Source organism: Cheilinus undulatus, linkage group 15 (assembly GCF_018320785.1).
Source record: "Cheilinus undulatus linkage group 15, ASM1832078v1, whole genome shotgun sequence".
Taxonomy (NCBI): Eukaryota; Metazoa; Chordata; class Actinopteri; order Labriformes; family Labridae; genus Cheilinus; species Cheilinus undulatus.
Genome location: NC_054879.1, coordinates 10,681,767 through 10,700,690, shown reverse-complemented (window position 1 = coordinate 10,700,690; position 18,924 = coordinate 10,681,767). Strand labels below are relative to the sequence as shown.

At 38.4% G+C, this 18,924-nt stretch overlaps 1 protein-coding gene across 1 annotated transcript in view; it reads right to left on the bottom strand.

The window, feature by feature from the left end:
• pcbp3 (poly(rC) binding protein 3) overlaps positions 1-18,924 on the bottom strand; it is a 129,452-nt gene that overhangs the window by 86,088 nt on the left and 24,440 nt on the right. Inside the window, exon 2 of the mRNA XM_041807223.1 lies at positions 4,467-4,510. The gene's annotated coding sequence lies outside the window, so the exon portion shown is untranslated. The remainder of the gene's footprint in view (positions 1-4,466; positions 4,511-18,924) is intronic.

The following is an 18,924-nucleotide window of genomic DNA, read 5'->3' as shown; positions in this document are numbered from 1 at the left end:
CTCTATCTCAAGCATAACGTCAAATTCAAGATCTATTACGGGAAATACAGCAGAAGATGAGTTATTAATATGACTGTATGTACATTATGTTAATGATTCAGTTATAAACAACTGTCTTGTTGGATTTCTATAAAATAACTGGGGATTCCTTCACCTGCTCCTATGTGAAAAAGTAATTATCCCCCTTTTTTAAAACCACAAATTAACTGTAATTTACCACATTTTTGGTCAAATTAGTTTAATTTTATTAGCCATACCCAGGCCTGAGTACAAGCGTCTGGTACCTACCAGACCTGTTGAGTCAAGAAACCCCTTAAGAACCTGTTTAAAAAGATCTAAAACAAAATAACACATCATGCTGCGATCTGAATAAATTCAACAACAGATGAAAAACAAAGTCACTGACAGTCTGTCAGCCTACAAAGCCATTTCTAAGACATGGGGACCCCAACATACCAAGGTGAGAGCCATTAGTCACAAATGAAGAAAACTTGGAATAGTGGTGAACCTTTCCAGGAGCTGCTGGTCAACCAAAATTACTCTAAGAGAATGTTGACAAGTTATCCAGGAGGTGACACAGAACAATATCTACATCTGCAGGCCCTACTTGACTCTGTTCATGTCAGTGTTCATGATTCAATAATAAGAAAGAGACTGAGCAACAATGGTGTTGCTGGGAGAGGTCCAAGGCCCAAACAACTGCTGATCAAAAAGAAGACAAAGGCTCGTCTCACAAGAATTTGGGAAAAATATTCTGTGGACTGATGAGTCAAAAGTTGAACCTTTTGGAGGGTGTGTCCTGTTACATCTGGTGCAAAACTAACACAGCATTTTGTAAAAAGAACATCATACCAACAGTAAGACATGGTGGTTGTAGTGTGATGTTCCGTGGCTGTTTTACTGCTTCAGGTCCTGGACCACTTAGTGTTTTTTGCATTTTACAAATTGTGCAAGTTTTACAGGAGTGCATGTAGATTGTGGTTCAATAAATACTCAAATTTGAAATCAATGAATAATGTTTATTGATCGTGATTTCAGTATCAATCAAAATAATCGTGATTATTATTTTTGCTATAATATTCCAGCCCTAATCATGGACTCTGCTGAATCAAATGGAAAGGACAGTTTAAACCTTTTCAGTGATCATTGTGGTGCGATCAGTAACCTGCTGTCATTAGTTTGTGGATGCCAACAAAAAGTAAAATTTTCATAGAGGTCAAACTATCAGTCTGCTTTGTATCTTAATCTCTGTCATTGCACCATATCGGTTTAAGTGTCCAGGACTGGAGACTGAGCAGCACTGACAAGTAAGTATGCAATATTTGGTGTAGTTAAACTGAATATCCTTCAATGAAGGAAATTCAATAAGAAAAACATAAATCAAATGAAAATGAGTTAGGTAAATCTCCCTGTGATTTGATATTCTCTCTTTCTTCTTGTTTGTAATAACGCAAACATCAGACCACATCACAATAGAGTCATCTTTAGAAAATATAAGATGTACTTTTCTCACGCATGCAAACACAGCAAAATAACAAATGCATCAGTGAGCTTGCAGGCACACGCCAGCCTGTTCTCAAGGACATACACACACAGAGTGCGAGCAGGCAGAAAGTCTGAGGAAATGCTTATGCCTCCAAACACACTCAGGAGGGGCAGCGCAGCACTTAAGTGGTCACTTTCACACACAAAGGCCAATCACAGGAGCTTAGCTGGCCCCATCGAGCTTTTTAGTAAATGCTGCCGTGCGGAAATTGCTTGTTTAGTTAACCCTGTCTGCTTCTGACACAAATGTAGATCCATCACTCAAGGCTGTGTCGTGGTAAACGCTCTGCTTTGAAGTCATTTAGAGGGAGACCACTCATTGTGTGGAAGATGACTAGGCCTTGTCATGAGTGAGGGGGATTAGTAACGCTACGTTTATTAGAGAAGGGTGCATCAGCTTTCTTGACTGCTGCGTTTTAGGGATTTTTTTTGCTTCAAAGGTGTTTTTTTGTCAGTTATTGCACACTGGCACTTGCAAAATAACGTATGATAAAACTCTATAGCCAATACATATAATAATGAAAGTGCACATTTCCTTTAATATGGAGTCTGACTTCCTCAAACTTTGATTTGCTCTCATCTTTGCGAATTTTTGAAGCTCTACCCACCCAAAGCTTAGAAAGTCTAAAGTGCCTGCAGGGACAAGGCTTTGTGGGAGAGAAATGAGTGTCCCGTGAGTCTGTTATTTTGTCTTTTGGTGTGTTTATACGTTTGACAAAGTTGTATGGTAACTGTAAGGGCAGCCTTGCACAGTGCTTGTAGGAGTGATGTAATTCTCAAACTATGTAGAGAGAGGGGTGTTTAACAGTTCTGCTACATGAGTGGGGTCCATACAACCGGCTGCAATATATATAACAACAACAGTTCATGTTGTTTTGTAACTGTTTCATGGTGGATAATCTTCATGTGATACAGCAGTGGTTCCCAAAGTGGGCCGTGGGCCCCCCAGGGGGGTGCGAGGTCATGATGGGTGGGGTGCTGCAAGGCTAAACAACACATCAAAGTCTCACAGCTGCATCCAAGACTCAAGGGCCAAAACAGCATACAGTAGTCAATGAAATGATTGCTGGACTTATAAATCTTGAAGATGTTAGTTAAGATTGTATTTTCAGTAAACTGTTCCTCTTTAGAGAGTCCGAATTTAAAACTCAAATTTTTAGTTCATATGTTGTGGTAAATTCTAAAAAAATAATAAAAAAGGAATTTGTGTGTAAAAGCTGCTGGTGTCTTTGTTGTACATTATATGTTTTTACATGTTGATATGAGGGGTAGGGGAGGCCAAAAATGTTTTAATCTATCAAAAAATGTAATTTACTGTTGAAATTTAAATATTTCAAAACTTTTTGACCCGCATATTTTAAAACAATACAGAATTTTTTTTATCCACAAAACTTGAATAAAACTACAGATCATCATTGACTGATTCATTATCAGAAATTGCTTTGCAAAAGAAACTTCATTGCCTTAATACCAAAAATATGTTGGCAATGTTTTGGAATCGAATGACTGCCAGCATATTTGAGCAGTTAGAGTTTGCCTACATTTTCTGGTAACTGAAACCAAGAATGCATCCACTATTGGGTGTGCAGGCCTTGAGTTTTATTTCTGTGGCAAAAAAATAGGTGTTGAAATGGTTTTAAAAGAAAAGAACGTTGAATGACATGCAGTGAAGAAGCCACAGGCCGGATTTCATCCCAGGCTGCCCGCTTCAAGAACAACGCAGGTAACCACAAAGCTACAGGTGCCCGAACATTAAATGGCTTTTACTGGAATAATACCAGTTTTAAAATCTGTTGTTGTGATAATACTCAGTGGTTTGATGTTCATCATCAACAGCATACAGCATTTCTGCCAAACCTTAGTATGTACAGTAAAGCTAACAAGTAACTTGTGCATGCTTGAAGGCAGAAACAGCTCACACTTTTTTCGAAAATGCAAATTAAAGAAGTAATTTTGTGACATCAGTATTTAAAAACTATCAACCACACTCCACCTCTTCTGTTATCAAAGGAGATTACAGCCATATCCTAAGTGACCACAAAGCACCCCATCCTGGATCTCTCATCCAGACCAGGACTGACTCCATGGTTGGAGGCTGCCGCACAAAACTGCTGCACAAAAACATCTGTGCACGATGGATGGCCTTGTTTGCATACTTCATTTTCCAGATATCCCTTCTGTGACCCCTCTGTCATGAGTGTGTATTATGTGCTCTGTGCGTTGTGTGCACGTGTGTAAGGTCACCATTTTGTCTGTGTGTGTTGCACGCCTGCATGAGTTGCAGGGAAGGGGTAAAAAGCAATCGACGAGGCTTCAACTGGAGGTGGAATTGCCAGTTGTATATCTTGAAGCTGGACATATTTATGCCCAGAGAGGCGTTCCGTTCTGCCTGCTCATCACGGCCAGTGTCGGGGTGCAGGGTGCCTGCGTTCTGTGCACGGGTTGAAGAGACAAGGCCATACACTTGCTGGTGCTTTTTCTGTCAGCATGTGTCAGGTGTGTTTTTTATACCAGTGTTTCTGGGTGTCCTGTGCATTCTACTAGTTGTTTTGAGAGCAATTCTTCATATTTATCCTACTTCAAGATTTCCTTGTAGGCATAGAAATACATACATATGGCAATGCGTGCACCTGGCAAAAAAAAAAACAAAATACTTAAACAGCTGCTACTGGACAAAATGCTTTTCCACAAAATCATTTCTAACTTTTATTCAGAGTTAAAAAAAAAAAAAAAAACCTTTACCTAAGCCTAATGTAGAGTAAGAATTTTTACAAATAAATCACAATTTACCAAATATTCAATCCCAAAAATAACTTATGACTAAACTATGTTTTTTAAATGATGCAGTATAGTGACCAGTTATGTACTATCTCTATATCATGGTACCATTTTATGATGTATTTGTCACAAGAGTTATTTACCGTTTTCCAGAGAAGATCCAATAAAGCCAGTCCAGAGGAGAAAACTGCAAAGTAAACAGGAGAAATAGATGAATATTATAACAACATATAATAATATATGTTATATAGAATATAACAACTTTAATTATTACTTTAATTCGTTTTTATTGCACATAGAAAACAATGTCCTCAGAGCACTTTGCATGCAATAAAAAAAACACGAAACAACGGAAAGAATAGAAAAAAGTCACAGATGCGACTGTTCAACTTAGGCAAAAGAGAAAAAAACAATCATACATTTCAAAATGCAGAAAAGGGTGTCATTCTCTCCTTTTTTCCATGAAGGAACCTCTAATCTGACCGCAAGATCATATCATATATTTTTTTTTTTTTATCATAATTAGCCCACCGGTATGAGGTCTGCAGATTTCCTACAGTGTAAATATCGTCATCCTCATAGCAAAATTGCCTGATTCATGTTTTAAGGTTTTCTGAAAAATAAGGCACAATGAATCAGCAGCATTAGGAGAGTCGAGATGTCACAATTTGGCCAAAAAATGATGTCGGCCATTATGCTGTGAGGCTAACGATATGTAAACTTAACCTTGAAAATTTCACTCATAAAAATCTGAAAAAAAAAGGAGAAAAAATAATTTGTGGTTTCATTTCACATTTTCAATTTTGCATCTCGAAATTATGATTTTTTCTTAGAATTTTGACTTTTTTTTTTACATATTTTTACTTTTTTATTCATAATTTTGACTTTTAATCCCATATTTTGACCTGTTAGACTCAGAATTCAAGAATTAAACTCATTTTTTGACCTTTTAAATTCATAATTTTAAATTTTATCTCATATTTAGACCTTTCGGACTCATGATTTTGAATTTCTATCTCATATTTAGAATTTTTTAAAATCATTTTGACTTGAAATTTTGTGTATTTACCTTTTACCTAACATGTTTGACTTTTTATCCCATATTTTGACCTTTTAAACTCATGAATTTGACTTTCTATCTCATACATTTGCCTTTAAAAAATATCATTATGACTTTTAATTTGTGTTTTTCTTTTGAACTTTAAAGTTTGACTTTATATCTGAGATTTTAAGCCTTTAAACTTAAAATCTCAGATATAAACTTAATCATTTTGACTTTGTTTCTTTTATTATGAAAAGACATATTTCAGTTAATATTGCATATTTGATTTCAGCTGATATATTGAAAAGGATGATCATTTTTGTCATTCTTTTAATTAAGAAAAACTTTAACAAAAAGCATAAAAGCAATAATTTTTTAAACTAGATTTAAAAAAGACAGTTGAATATTTGGATAATGTGTAGAGCATAACGTCTCTGCTGGAAAAAAAAAGTACTAAACTGGTATTTTGACACATTTCAGATTAAAGAAATATTGCACTGTCTGTGATTTAAAAATTGCAGCATGCCATATTCTAATTTGGGCCCTCCCCCAGATGCCATGTAGTAATATTAGTGCATGGACATTGGATCTGTATTAGAGCTAGCACTGTGGTTAACTTCTCCAGTCAGCATCTGTTCAGACTGAAAGAAAACTGATGCAGTTCTTAGCATTGATACACTGCCATTACTGTCCTAGTCCAATGGGCCCATCCACAATGTTAATTTGACAAAAATAAAGGCTCATAACATTTTAAAAATAGGGGGTTCATGATTTGAAGCAGCCAAAAATACTAAAATAAAATATGTTTTTGTAGGTTTAATAAGTAATAATGTGTTTTAGATTAAAAAATAAAAGGTAATGTTGCTTGAATTTAAGACGGACCATGATGTCTTTGCTAAGCTCCATGGGCCCCCTCCACAACTCTGGGCCCCAGAAAGCTTTAGCCTCAATCCCCTTTTATGGGTAGCCTATTTGCTGGATGCGTGTTTGTATTCAACCATGACAAGCAACACACAGGCATGTCAACACCACTCAGACAAACCACATGTAGAACTACAGGAAAAGAATTTATCGTCGTCAGGACTGGACTTTAGAAGAGGGGAAGGATTCATCAGCTGACTTCAGGACAATAGCAGTAATGAGGGCATTCTCAGAAAAAAGGCTGGGAACCACCAACCCATAGTACCGGACCTGAACTCAAGTATAATCAAAAAGTCCTGACTTGATTGTTTTGTTTTATATTATGGCTCATACTCTGTTAAATTTCTGCAATGTAGGTAAGACTGAACCTGTCTGATCTTTTAAGTAATCAGGAATAAAAAATATTGGGTGCACGTGTGAAAAAAATCAGTGATATCTTTACATTTAATGCCTATTAAAAATCCTGCCAGTGTCATTGTTTTCACGCCATAGTTATGTCTGTCAACACTATGGAGAAAATGTGCAGAAGTGACTATAATGCCCTCTGACTTAAGCAGAACAAACTCTGGGATAAATAAACAAACTGAGGCCTGTCAGGATCATTTTACGGGCCGTCAGATCAATCACATTTCACACTGTTTATTCAAATCAGGTTATCCTTTGTGACATCTGTGTGAATGAGAAATGAGACACAGAGCTCTGAATACAAATCACACATTCCTGTTTAGTCTGTGATATTATTTTGTTTGTATTCTTCAGACATAGTGATACATCTGTGTAGCTTTTGCCAAATCAGGTCAAAGACATTTGCTCTGAATTTGCAGTTATTTTGTATTTTCTTGTCTTGACTTCATATTCACACCTTTAAATGTCCCATATCTGCTAAACCCTGATTTGTTAAATAAGTGCAGTTTCATCTTCCCACATTGGGGGTCACCAGCAGCTTATGGTTTTGCCGTCTGCAAAGGGGATTTTTTTGTGATCAGCTGTGACAAGCAGCCCGTTCAATAAATAAAGTTCCATAACCAATTTATTCCAACATCGACATCCTATCACGGCCTGCTAAATCAATTTTATGAGCATTTCTCAGATTTACAGTCTCAACTCTGTTTCTAACTGCATGATATGTAACCTGCAAGCCTGATTCTATCTTTGGGATTGGATTTTTCAAGCAGGTTTTGTCTTTTTATAGCACTTTTTGGTGTTAATACATGGAAACATTATGTATTTAAACTCTGATACAAGAACAAAAGTGCTGTCTCTTCTCACCAAAGCTCTTTTTGTCTTAATGGTCTAAGAAAGAGATTTTCTCCAGACTAAAGCAAAAAAATATGTAAATCATTAAAATGATCTAATAATAGTGCCTCATTGTCATATGAGAAACATTAATGCACTGCCTGCAATCGTGCATATGAGCCTTATAAATCCTGCAGAAGGAAAGAGGAAAATGTCTGCACTGCTTTGCTAATGTCCAGTATAAGTATAATATCTTGCCTCTTATATTTTTGTATTAAAGGGAAATATAATTCTATAATGTGCTTCATGAAGCTGTCTACTATAAATACACAGTCAGCCAAATGAGTTTCATGCATGGGGAGACACGCTGCCTTCTGTGCATGGAAACTGCACAGCTGCTTTTCCCCTTACTAGTACATTTTTTCTGCAGATGAGAAGTGCCAGCTTTAATAAATCTGATAAATTACCAGCAGCAAACTGTTGACCAGTCAATTTTTTCTGACAGGCTGTATTACCTGATTTCCCCTCCTTTGTGAAGACATACTGCAAATGGAGCCTGATTGCTCCCTAAGGTGCGGAGTTACACATTTAATGATGTTGAACTAACTCAGCTCTGCTCTTTCTCAGCTGATTTTACTCACATGAATATAGCCGGTTGTTCTCCCTTTTCTCCAAGATGTGTTAAAACTCCCACACAAAAAAGGCACCATTATTCTGTCTTAACAGTGAGGCTGTGATTACAGGTACACATGCCTCCTTGACTAATAACTAGTGAATGATCTTTATGGCTTAGGATCTCTCTGAACTGAAGCCTTCTTTTGCTCCCTCATGATTTGTCGTCCCATAAAAACATTTATCTCTAAAACGCCAGCTTCTTAGAAACCATGACAAACCGCCTTATGGCTTGTGATGTTTTATTGATCCATCCAAAAAGTCTGAATGGGATGCTAGCTGAGCTCAGTTTGAGCAAGCACTCAGTGTGCTGAGGCTGCGATCCTCACTGCAACGGCTCTGTGTTTGACTTAAAGCACCAGTCACTGTCATCCTCAGTCTCTCCTAACAGTATATCCCATCTCCCATTCAGTTATTGTGTTAATGTGAGAGAAAAATTAACAAAATTAGTTGAAAACATTGCATCTTATGTTTAAGAGGTGCAAAACATTGCACATGTTTGATGGAAACAAATGTGTGTGATTTTTAGGAGAGCTTGTCATTGCCCTCTTCTGGACAAACTGAGAAGCAGATTTTTGGTTTGCATACTACAGATATTTCAGATATGCATGGATACATCCTGCTTTTGTTAACTTTTATTCTGCTTCCTCTTGGTGCTCATCTTTGATTATTTTGTGCAGCAGAAATGCACAAAATCACCAACAGGAATGAAAACAGCATGACCACGTGATGCATCCTTGTGCTAAAATCAAGTAAACATGGATCCAAGAGCAAAACCTTTGCCACCTAATTACCTTAGATCATAATTTCACTGTGTACTTTTAACACTCAAAGATGCACTGACTTTGGTCGGACTGTTGTTATGAATGCCCCTGTGTATGTCATTTTAAGTAACTGCTCCCACCAGGTGATGATGTTGCACATGAAACAATGTTGTCTGTCATTTTTTTAGTGGATACAAATGATCACTGCTGTATTCAACAGCCATAGTAAAGCTGATGTAGCAAAGTGATAGAACCTATGCTGCTAACAGGCTGCTGGACTGCTAAAGCACTGCAGCATGTCACATTTTTTTGTTTATGTGCAGCTTGCAACAAAAATATGCTCTGCCCCTTATTTGCAAGTGAGAAAATAAGTGCAAAGGAACTGAGGAGACTTTAGGGTTAATTTACTCTGACTTTCTAAACCGCAGTTAATTGTGAATCCTTACAACTGCTTCATCCCAACTTGGCACTGGTTATCTTCTTTAATTTTAATCTAAGCCATCTCCCATCAGCCTCCCCAGCTTAACCTAAAAAAGTGGTTCCCAACAGTTTTTCCCTGGATCCCCCTGCTTGTGTCTAAGACAAGCCAAGCCCCCCAATATCCACCCATATAAAAATGATAAATTGCTGTCTAAAATCAACATTTTCAATTGTTTCATTGACAAAACCTTAAAAATAGGTCTACAAATAATGATTATAGCAAAAGACCTATTTAACCTCTCAAGTCCTACATAATTTTTTTTTATCCTTTCTGTCTTCCATGGACTTATTGTTTTAAGAAGCTTGGAAAACACCAACCCTGTGGTGCACAGTCAAGCTTTAATCATCCTTTTTTCAGGTCAACCTGAGTTTTAGGAATATGTGTGCTCTAGTTATGTCACAGAAATTAAAACTCAAAGATTTTTAGATGTGACACAGTAAACACTAATGACTACGATTTTTTATTTTTTTATCGCTCAGCCTTATTCTCCCATCTCTTAGGGACCAAAATATATATCCAAAAAATCCATGTGCTTCTTTGTATTGACTCTATTTGAGCAATTATTCAAAGCGTTCCTGTCTGCAGTGACACAGGCCGTCTCCTGCGTGATCTGCGCAGTCATGCACATTTGACAAAGCATCACGGGACGATGGAACAGCCTGCTATTGGTTGTGACAGCCCATCACAAAGCTTTGTGGGATACAAATGGTGTTTACCTCAGCCCTTATCCGCAGAAACAATTTTGAAAAATGGATAAAAAATTGGAAAAAATTATTACATTTGGGCTGGGGGTTATGTGGGGTATACTCAATGTATCACAGCTTTTGCCACTTTCGTGTTTTGTTTCTCCCATTGTCCCTGAACACATTTCTTACAGCAGAGCGCTCACTCCCCCACCCATCCAGAAAACTCTCCTCTGCACATGCAAGTTTTTGTATCAGCTGTGGAGAGAAGCATGGAAGAGTGGAGGAAGTAAACAGAGCTAGTGGTGAGTTAGCGACGTTCAGAGACAGACAATGATCTGTCATCTGGCAGTGGTTCAGATTTAAAAAGGAAGAGGTCGGACTAAACATGGTAATCGTTAAAATATAATGCAAGATAATGTGGAGGTAATAATGATGTCGCTAAAGACACGACCCCAGTGTTGTTGAAAAGCCAGGATTTAAAAATCTCATGAAGACACTCCACCCGTAATATTTGATTTTCCTGGCCACCGACATTTTGCTGAAAACTCCCTGCCGAAGTCGTACATGTCAGAGAGAAGACAGCCCAGTGGTGGACAAATGTGATCCACTTCTCCACAACTATGGAGCCTCATCTTAGCCTAACAACGATCATACAAGAGAGCTTCTTGAATAAGGTCTAAAGATACTCTCATGTCATGAACTTTTTTAGAAACTGGTCCAGTGTTCATCAGCACAGATAAAGGACTAATGTAATCAAAGCTGTGAGTCTGAATGGTGGACTAGACTGCAGGGTTTTAGCCATTGGCTGCATGCAGGATTGGTGAGTTTTGTGTAGGTTTGCTTCACCCTTAATGAGGAAAATAATCATTTTATAATCAGCAATAGTAAACATAACACAGAAAACATTCCAGGACTTTCAATACATTGTAAAAGACAAAGCATTTCAGGATTTATGTCTTTTTGATTTATTAGTAAAAGGTTGAATGAAGTCCTTTCAAAATAAAACAGTGTGCTAAATTTGACTTTCTATTGATGTTTACCCTTTCTGCATACAATGTTATTAAAAATCCAATTGAACAGTCTATTTTAATTTCCAAACTAGTGTTATTTAGGGCTGAATTAAACATTATACAGTTAGAGGACATTTCAAAATATCGCGATATATATCATGTATCCTAATTAGTGGGGATATATAGGGATACATTCGCTTTGGGGGCTTTTTTTTTTATTCTTAGGAATTTATATGGTATTTTCTGGGATTTTTTTTATTTAAGATTTAGACTTCATGATAAAAATTCACTCAGATATTTGAGGAATATTTGAAGAAATGTTGGGATACTTTTGTATAAAACTTTAATAATATGTTAAGGAACTTTACACAGAAATTGCAGGTAGTTTCTTTGAAATTTCAGGGATGCTAAAATTTCCCCTTTTTAGGTTCTTCTATTTTAATATATCTAAAAAAAAAACATTTTAGAGTCAGCCACGAATACAATACAGTCCCACTCCTTGCAGCCCCCCCCCCCCCCCCCGTGGCTCTCTGACCCTATACTGGAGGAATTCATGGCTAAATATCAGATAAAATATGATAAAAGACTGTTTGATCTAAGCACATTAATGGGGTCAGTGGCTAAGAAGACGTTTAAACAGCACTGGGGCTCTGATGTAAATGTAATGAATGGAAATGCACATCAAAGGTAAATCCCCCAGACCTTCATGCTGCATATTGCACCAGTGAATAGTTACTATGCAGATACAGAAATAAGCAACAATACACCACTTAGCCATAAGAGCCAATCATAAATGATGTATAGGTTTAATGTATACACTGACAGTGTGTGTGATGTCTCTTCTGTGTGGCAGGAGCGGCCTTATATCCTGTATTAAGCTGCGTTTGACGTCTTCACACCTTCAGCACTGAGCCTTTCCTTAACACGGAGACGACACTGAAACTCTTTGATGTTTCAGAGTCTTTAACCACTTAATCCTAAAGAGGAGGAAGAAATTAAGAACCTCCTACATTTCTATGGAGCTGTTTTTTGCATCGCTGTTTTTTGCATGTTTATTAGAAGACAGTATTTTAGCTGAACATCCATGCATTTGTGATTATTCCCAGAGCTTCTATTTCTCTCTCTCTCAGGATTTCCCTCCAGATACTTTGGTAGTTTCAAGATTTGAATGTTTGCACAGACGACAGCAGTGTGCTTGTTGGAGATGGGAAGATTGTGGGGGGTAATCATGATGTCATACAGCCCTCCCTCTCAGCGAGCGACAAAAGTGAATTAGCCGACGGATCAAGTTCCATCAAATCTGTGTGTGCAGATCACACCATGCTGTTTAAATAATCTGTTTTCACTTTAGATTTGCCTGCAGGGAAACAGAATGGGCCTGCTCCAGAAATCTCTGAAACATGTCGAAAAATTAAGGAAACATTTGCAGCTTTTGGGCTCTAATTAGCGTGAGATTATAAATTCACATAGGATGCATGTTGCAGCTTTTACATTAATTTGCCTGAAAGTCTTTAAGAGGAACAAAGCTTGGTTTCAGTTGTCTTAATTATTGTTTCCATTGTTCAGTACTGATACGGAAATGCTGGTGGGATCTCAAATAGACCCAAAAATTTCATGTCTCTGATGTCATCAGGTAGCGAAAGGAGGAGGAGATAAGGAAACAAGGTGACAGCGTGCACACAAGAAACCCAGGTCTCAATGGTGTTAAAGAGGGGGAGAACCACTGTTGCACACCAGGTCTGGTACAATATCAGTGCAGTTGCACTGACACAGTTTCAGTTTTCCATTAAATGAATAATAGAAGAAGAAGGGAGGGTTAAGAGCATTTCCCCTTCCCTAATGCGAAGAAGAAACAACGATCGGGAGAAAAAAAGAGTGTCCAACGAGGCTTAACTGTATATGAAGTGTATTTGACAGTTTAACACAACTTAGTGCACACTTTTTGCATTGTTTTGGTGCATCCAGGCATCTAAATGTTACTCTAAGAGTACATGATGGAATTCTTAAGTGGGTCCCCTGCGGGGGGTCTCTGAAATTTTTAGTGATTAATGAATTAGGCTGTACATATGGGGAGGTGGAAAAGTGCAGCAAGGGCTAATGGGATTTTAAGCTCTCCATTTTCAGACCTGCCCCATTTCATTATGGCTGCTCTCTCACGTCAAACCCACTACCTCAGACTCTGAGTACACGCCAGCGGCAGCAACCCGGGGAAGTGTTTTCTCAAGCTCCTGAAGCGCTCGCCTCCTTTTCTACATCTGCTTAAGCACACCCGGCTGAGTTCTCGCTGACTTAGCAGCCTCTCCTGCAGATGCTCCGGGAACGGCAAAAAAAAAGAGTACAAAAATAAAAAAATAAAGACGACATTCAGGAAAAGTGTGTCAGGGAAACAGGAAGCACAGCTGTACCTTCCCTCGCCTCTAAGATAGGAGGGTAGAATATGAAATAAGAAGATGAGAAAGACTCAACATGAAGGACTATTAAAAGACATGCTTATAAGTTCACAGCGTGGTCAACAGTTAACCAACCTAATAGAATAAAACAAATCTAAATCTCCATTTAGAAATCAGCTGGATTCTTGCCATAGCTGTCACTTGAATGAAATTTCTGATGACATAACCTTTGCTTTTGTACTCCTCAGTAATCATACAGCATTGATGTTTTTTTTATGTTTAGTCCTAGTGATATTTTTATTGTCCGTAAGATCATTCATTGCTTATTACAAGTCTGTGTTTGGAAAGTTGTCTTGGAAGTGCTTATAAAGTATAACTCACTTTAATTCAATCCCTTATAGAGACAAAAATGAAGAAAAGAAAATACAAGACTAAGGTTGAACTTTAGACTGAATATGCAGAGTACCTGCCTAAAGAGCAAAATCTTTTCTTTGAAAAAATGAACACTGAAAGCACCTCAACAACACTAGATTGTTTTTTAAGGTTTTAGACTGTACAGTAACAGACTTGTTTGAACATCTATCTGTGTCAAATGTTGTCTTTGTTGTCAAAAACATATAGAAATAATTGAAAAAGAAACCTGGCTGTGTAAAATAGTTAAAATAATCAGCTATTCAGACATGTAAATGGGCACAGCAAGTTATCCTTTCATCTGTAATCTGCACTGCTTGTCCAATTTTGGTCATGGGGGCTAGAGCCATTCTCAGCTGTCACAGGGCATAAAGCAGGGTACCTCCTGGACTAATCACCAGTTAATAACAGGAATGACATTCAGAGACAGACAAGCATGTTTGGGGATTGTGGGAGGAAGCCAGAGAACCCACACATGCACCAAGTGAGCAGTAAGCTTCTGTAAGGTCCTGCCGGACTGGGATTTGAACCAGGAACTTCCTTGCTGTGCAGCAACAGCGCTAACCATGGAGCCAACATGCAGCCCACAGTATTTTCTGTCAGTCCTACTCAACACAGTCCTGTTGGCTTGAACCATTTGTGCCAGAAATTATTTCTTAAAGCAACAATGTGTTAACCTGACATGCCAGGTAGATGTGTGAAACACATCCATTTGGAAAACTACTGATAGACAGCGTTTGGGAAAGGGCAGAGCCTTTGAAAAAAAAAACTCGGAGGGTGATTGGATGAACCTTCTGTCTGTCACATCTTTACGGGCCAATCAAAGCAACAAAACACGTGACGTTTTAGCCACTACCAGGGAATAAACTTCATATAGACCTGCATAACGCGAACCATGGCGACTATAGACATGTCAGTATTTTGTCATTTTTGAAAAGAAAAGAACTTGGTGCTGTTCTTTGTTCTTTTAATGAAGAAATGTGGTCAAGTTCTGATAAAGCTGGTGCTTTAGCAGCATCCACGCTAATTTCACCCGGCATAGCTGCACCGGCTTCTTGTTGCCACTTGATTACGTCACGACTCCACCGCACTGCAAAACATCACATCACATACATCACAAAACATGACCTTAAAAGGTGAATGGTAACCAGCATTATCATTATCTACCCTGCCATCTCTCTTTTACCCCCTAAAATAACTCTGCAACATCAGCTTTCTACTCTTACTTTCTCACTCATAAGCACACATCTGTGACTAACTAAAAAAGACCATGACTATAATGCATAAAATGGCCCTCAAGAGCTGTAAAAATAAATAAGTAAATAAAAAGAAGCTCAAGCTTAAATCTTTACTAAACTCAGGCCCATAACATACTCCTGTAGTTGATTTTCTGTAGTCTTTATTGTACATGATCATAATGTCTGCATAATGTCTCTAGGTAAGCTTCTGCTGTGTCTGTTGCTCCCTCAGCCTCCAGCTGGGACCAATCTGTCGGTCAGGTGTGTCTCAGTGGTAGCAGTCAAGGCCTCACCAACCGGCTGAGAGTGCACACAGCCTGGCTTACAACACAGAGAAACACCCAAAACACAGATAAAAAACATATCCTTCTAGCAGTTAATGGTTGGTGTTTTCATGAATCCCAAGTAATAATGGAATAGAATACCAAGCATTGTTAAGAAGCTGAATAAACAGGTTGGAATGGCCTTTATTAAAGACCCTTTTAAGGTGGACGTCATGATGACATCACTGTGGTAAGAAAGCAAGACCAGGGGAGACAAAATCAAACAACATAGAGTGCTTAACAAATTTATTAGACCACCCTAACCAAAGTAAGGTTTATGCCACAGCTGCCCTAAATTGACAGCGTTTGCAATTACCAAAATCATTTTTTCTGCAATGGTTAATGCAACAATATGTAGAAGCTCTTTAACCCAAATGATATTTTTAATGCTAAAATATAATTATTATTGTCATCCATGAATTTTCAAAATGACTGATTTACAAAAAAAAATGAAAAAATAGTAAAGCACATTAATATTTCTTGATGAATATGTCAAATTATAGTTATTTACTTGTATTCTTGAACAGACAAATTAGTTTTAGTGGTTGAATGTTATGCTTGATTCATTTCTGACTTCTCAGAGAAGCCCAGTGAGCTGGCTCAAATTTGGGTGAATTCAGTTTGAAATCCCTCATTCCTGTTCAAAATGGTAAAACATGGAGAGCTCACTGAAAATGAAAGAATCTGCATTAAAGCACTTCGTGATGCTGGATGGTCTTTGAGACAAATATGACAGATGGTCTAATAAACTTGTTAAGCACTGTACATGCGTATAAAAAATGTTTTCACCAGCTTGGATGTTTGACCCTATTGTTGATTTTATTAATCCATCATGTATATATATAAATTTGGTCTCAAGTGATTGTAGTTTACAGACACCTGTGTTGGGAAGGTACAATAACAGGCTAATCAGTACTCCTGGCTACTATGACACTGTGAAGTCAAAAGAACAGCAGGTAACTCAGAGAAAAGGTTATTAAAAAGGATGAGTCAGGGGATGGGTACAAATAACTGTCCAAGGTGCTCAACATGCCTGGAGGTCAGTTAAATCCATCATCAGCAAATAGAGGGAATATGGCACATGTGTACATTTTCCTAGATCAGACCATCCTTGTAAAATGAAGCTTAGTGTAAGTTCATTCAGGAAGACTATTCTCCACAATGGTTTAATAGTTCATCCTTGTATTATTTCATGCACTCCCTCACTCCTGTTCTCCCGTAGTCACTATTCATAATCAGCTGTTCACACCTATCCAGGTTCTGCTCCACTCCCTCATTGTTAGCCTATCATATCACTGCTGTCCCTTTTTAAATCTGGCTTTCTCCTCCACTAGTTCCTTCACATGTTTGCAAGCGACCCTTCACCTCCCCAGCTCCACCAAGTCTGCAAGACCACATCATTGGTCATCATCCCAGGTCTTCACAGTGTGGTCGGCCTCTTTACTACATGATCCTCAGACGATAGCTCCAGACACCTCTTAAACCCTGGTCTTCAGCTGATCAGCATTCATTTAATCAACTTCAGTTTACATCAGCTGACACCACCACCACCAGTGTCTGGACTCCAGGGGGGATAGATCTTGCTGCACTCAGGACAGACGCCCTTCGATCACGCTATGCCATTGTGAAATTCAAGCACCAAAGAGACTGACAATAATTCAGTATCACATCTATTCTAATAAATATATTTCAATAAACTTTTAGCTTCAAATCAGATACTAGTATCTCCCAACTGACCTGATTAACGAGAACAAGAGTAGTGAGAGAGGCCACCAAGACACCAAAACGATGCTTTTTGCCCATCAGCCAAGATGCTATGACCCCAAACACTGCACATCGTTACAAATACACCATTCACTCTGTGAAGCACAGTAGTGGCAGCATCATGTCGTTGGGATGATTCTCGGCAGCAGACCCTGGAAGGTTGTAAAGGTAGAGGGTAAAATGAATGTGGTAAAAATATATGAAAATACTGGAGTACAATCTTATTCAGACTGCAAGAGAACTACAGCTTGGGAGAAGACCCAGAGCATACAGTGGAAGCTAAAACAGAAACAGTTTAAAGACAACAAGGTGAATATTCTGATAGAAGAGCAAGGGGAGATAATTTACTGATAAGATTATAAAATGTAAAAAGACAGTTCAGAAAATAGGCTACACGTTAGCACATGCTAACTATTTACTTTTTGTATGGAATTTAAATCCGAAAGCACAGTGTGTTATTCATTTCTGCTGTTATGCAGCACCTCCATGTTTTCCATCTGAAATATCAGTAAATTCAGGAATATTACACACTTTATCTTTTGCAAATGCACTGTTAAGAAAATAGTGGTTTTCTTCATCTTTACCAGATACTCTTGTTTTTTCTCCCCCTGTTGTCAAACACAAGTCTTAGACATCTTGTTAGCCAGCGCTGGCTTATGAGTGAGGAGGAAAAATTTGCTGCCAGCTAAGCCCCACCCACCAAATTACATCATACTGTTTACTAACACAGAAAGAGTCTACTGCAGTAAATTGGCAGTAAGGTGAGAAGTTTGATGCCAATGTGTAGAGCTGTACAGGAATGGACCAGGAGTGCTTAAAAACTACTTAACTGTCCCTAAACACAACAACCACTGTCTGAATTTGCTGTGATGACAAAACAGTGTGATATTTGACCCCACTTGGAGGACATCAGACAGCCATTAATGCATCAAACCCCACTGGTGGGACTCTCCCTGTGGTCTGCAGTGTAGGACAACACAGTCTGGTTAGTGCTAGTCAGCTTCATACAAGAAGTTGCGAGTGAGGACCCTGCACTGTGTGGATTATGTCTAAATAAAGCCGCAGCAGTGTATGAATCACTGTGTCACTGATCCCCTCTGCTTCCCAGACAACAGGTTTGCCTTCTGCAAGCTGTCACTGGCTTTCCACTCTTTCAAATGAAGAATAAAAAAGAGAGAGGGAGAAATGGAGCCTGTGTGAGGGAGGGAGGGGAGTTGACGTTCATCACTCGAGTGCCGTGGCTTAGCCTAAGAGGCTTGAATAATCAGTATGTTAAGCTGTCAGGGTGTGCGCTCGCACCTACCACGCGCTTACAAACTCCTGGGTGCTTTTTAATCAAGCAAAAACGCTGAGAGGCAGCGGCGAGTGCCAAGAGCCAGAGCTAAGAGATGAGCTTTAGAATATCTGTTACACTTTCTCCTGACATCACCAGACGTGAATTTTCACTGTAAGCTGCAGACATGTCTGCTTTTTTCTTTCTTTAAAGAGGACACAGTGAATTTTCTGCAGGCCTTTGCTTAATATGAATCATCACATTCAGTGTAACTGCTGCACAGCTCTACAAATAGATTCCTCTGACTGTGAATGGAGCTGTAATCTACATTGTTTTGGTGGAATACAGCCTACTGTGCATTTTTCATGACCCACTGCACTACATTTGAGA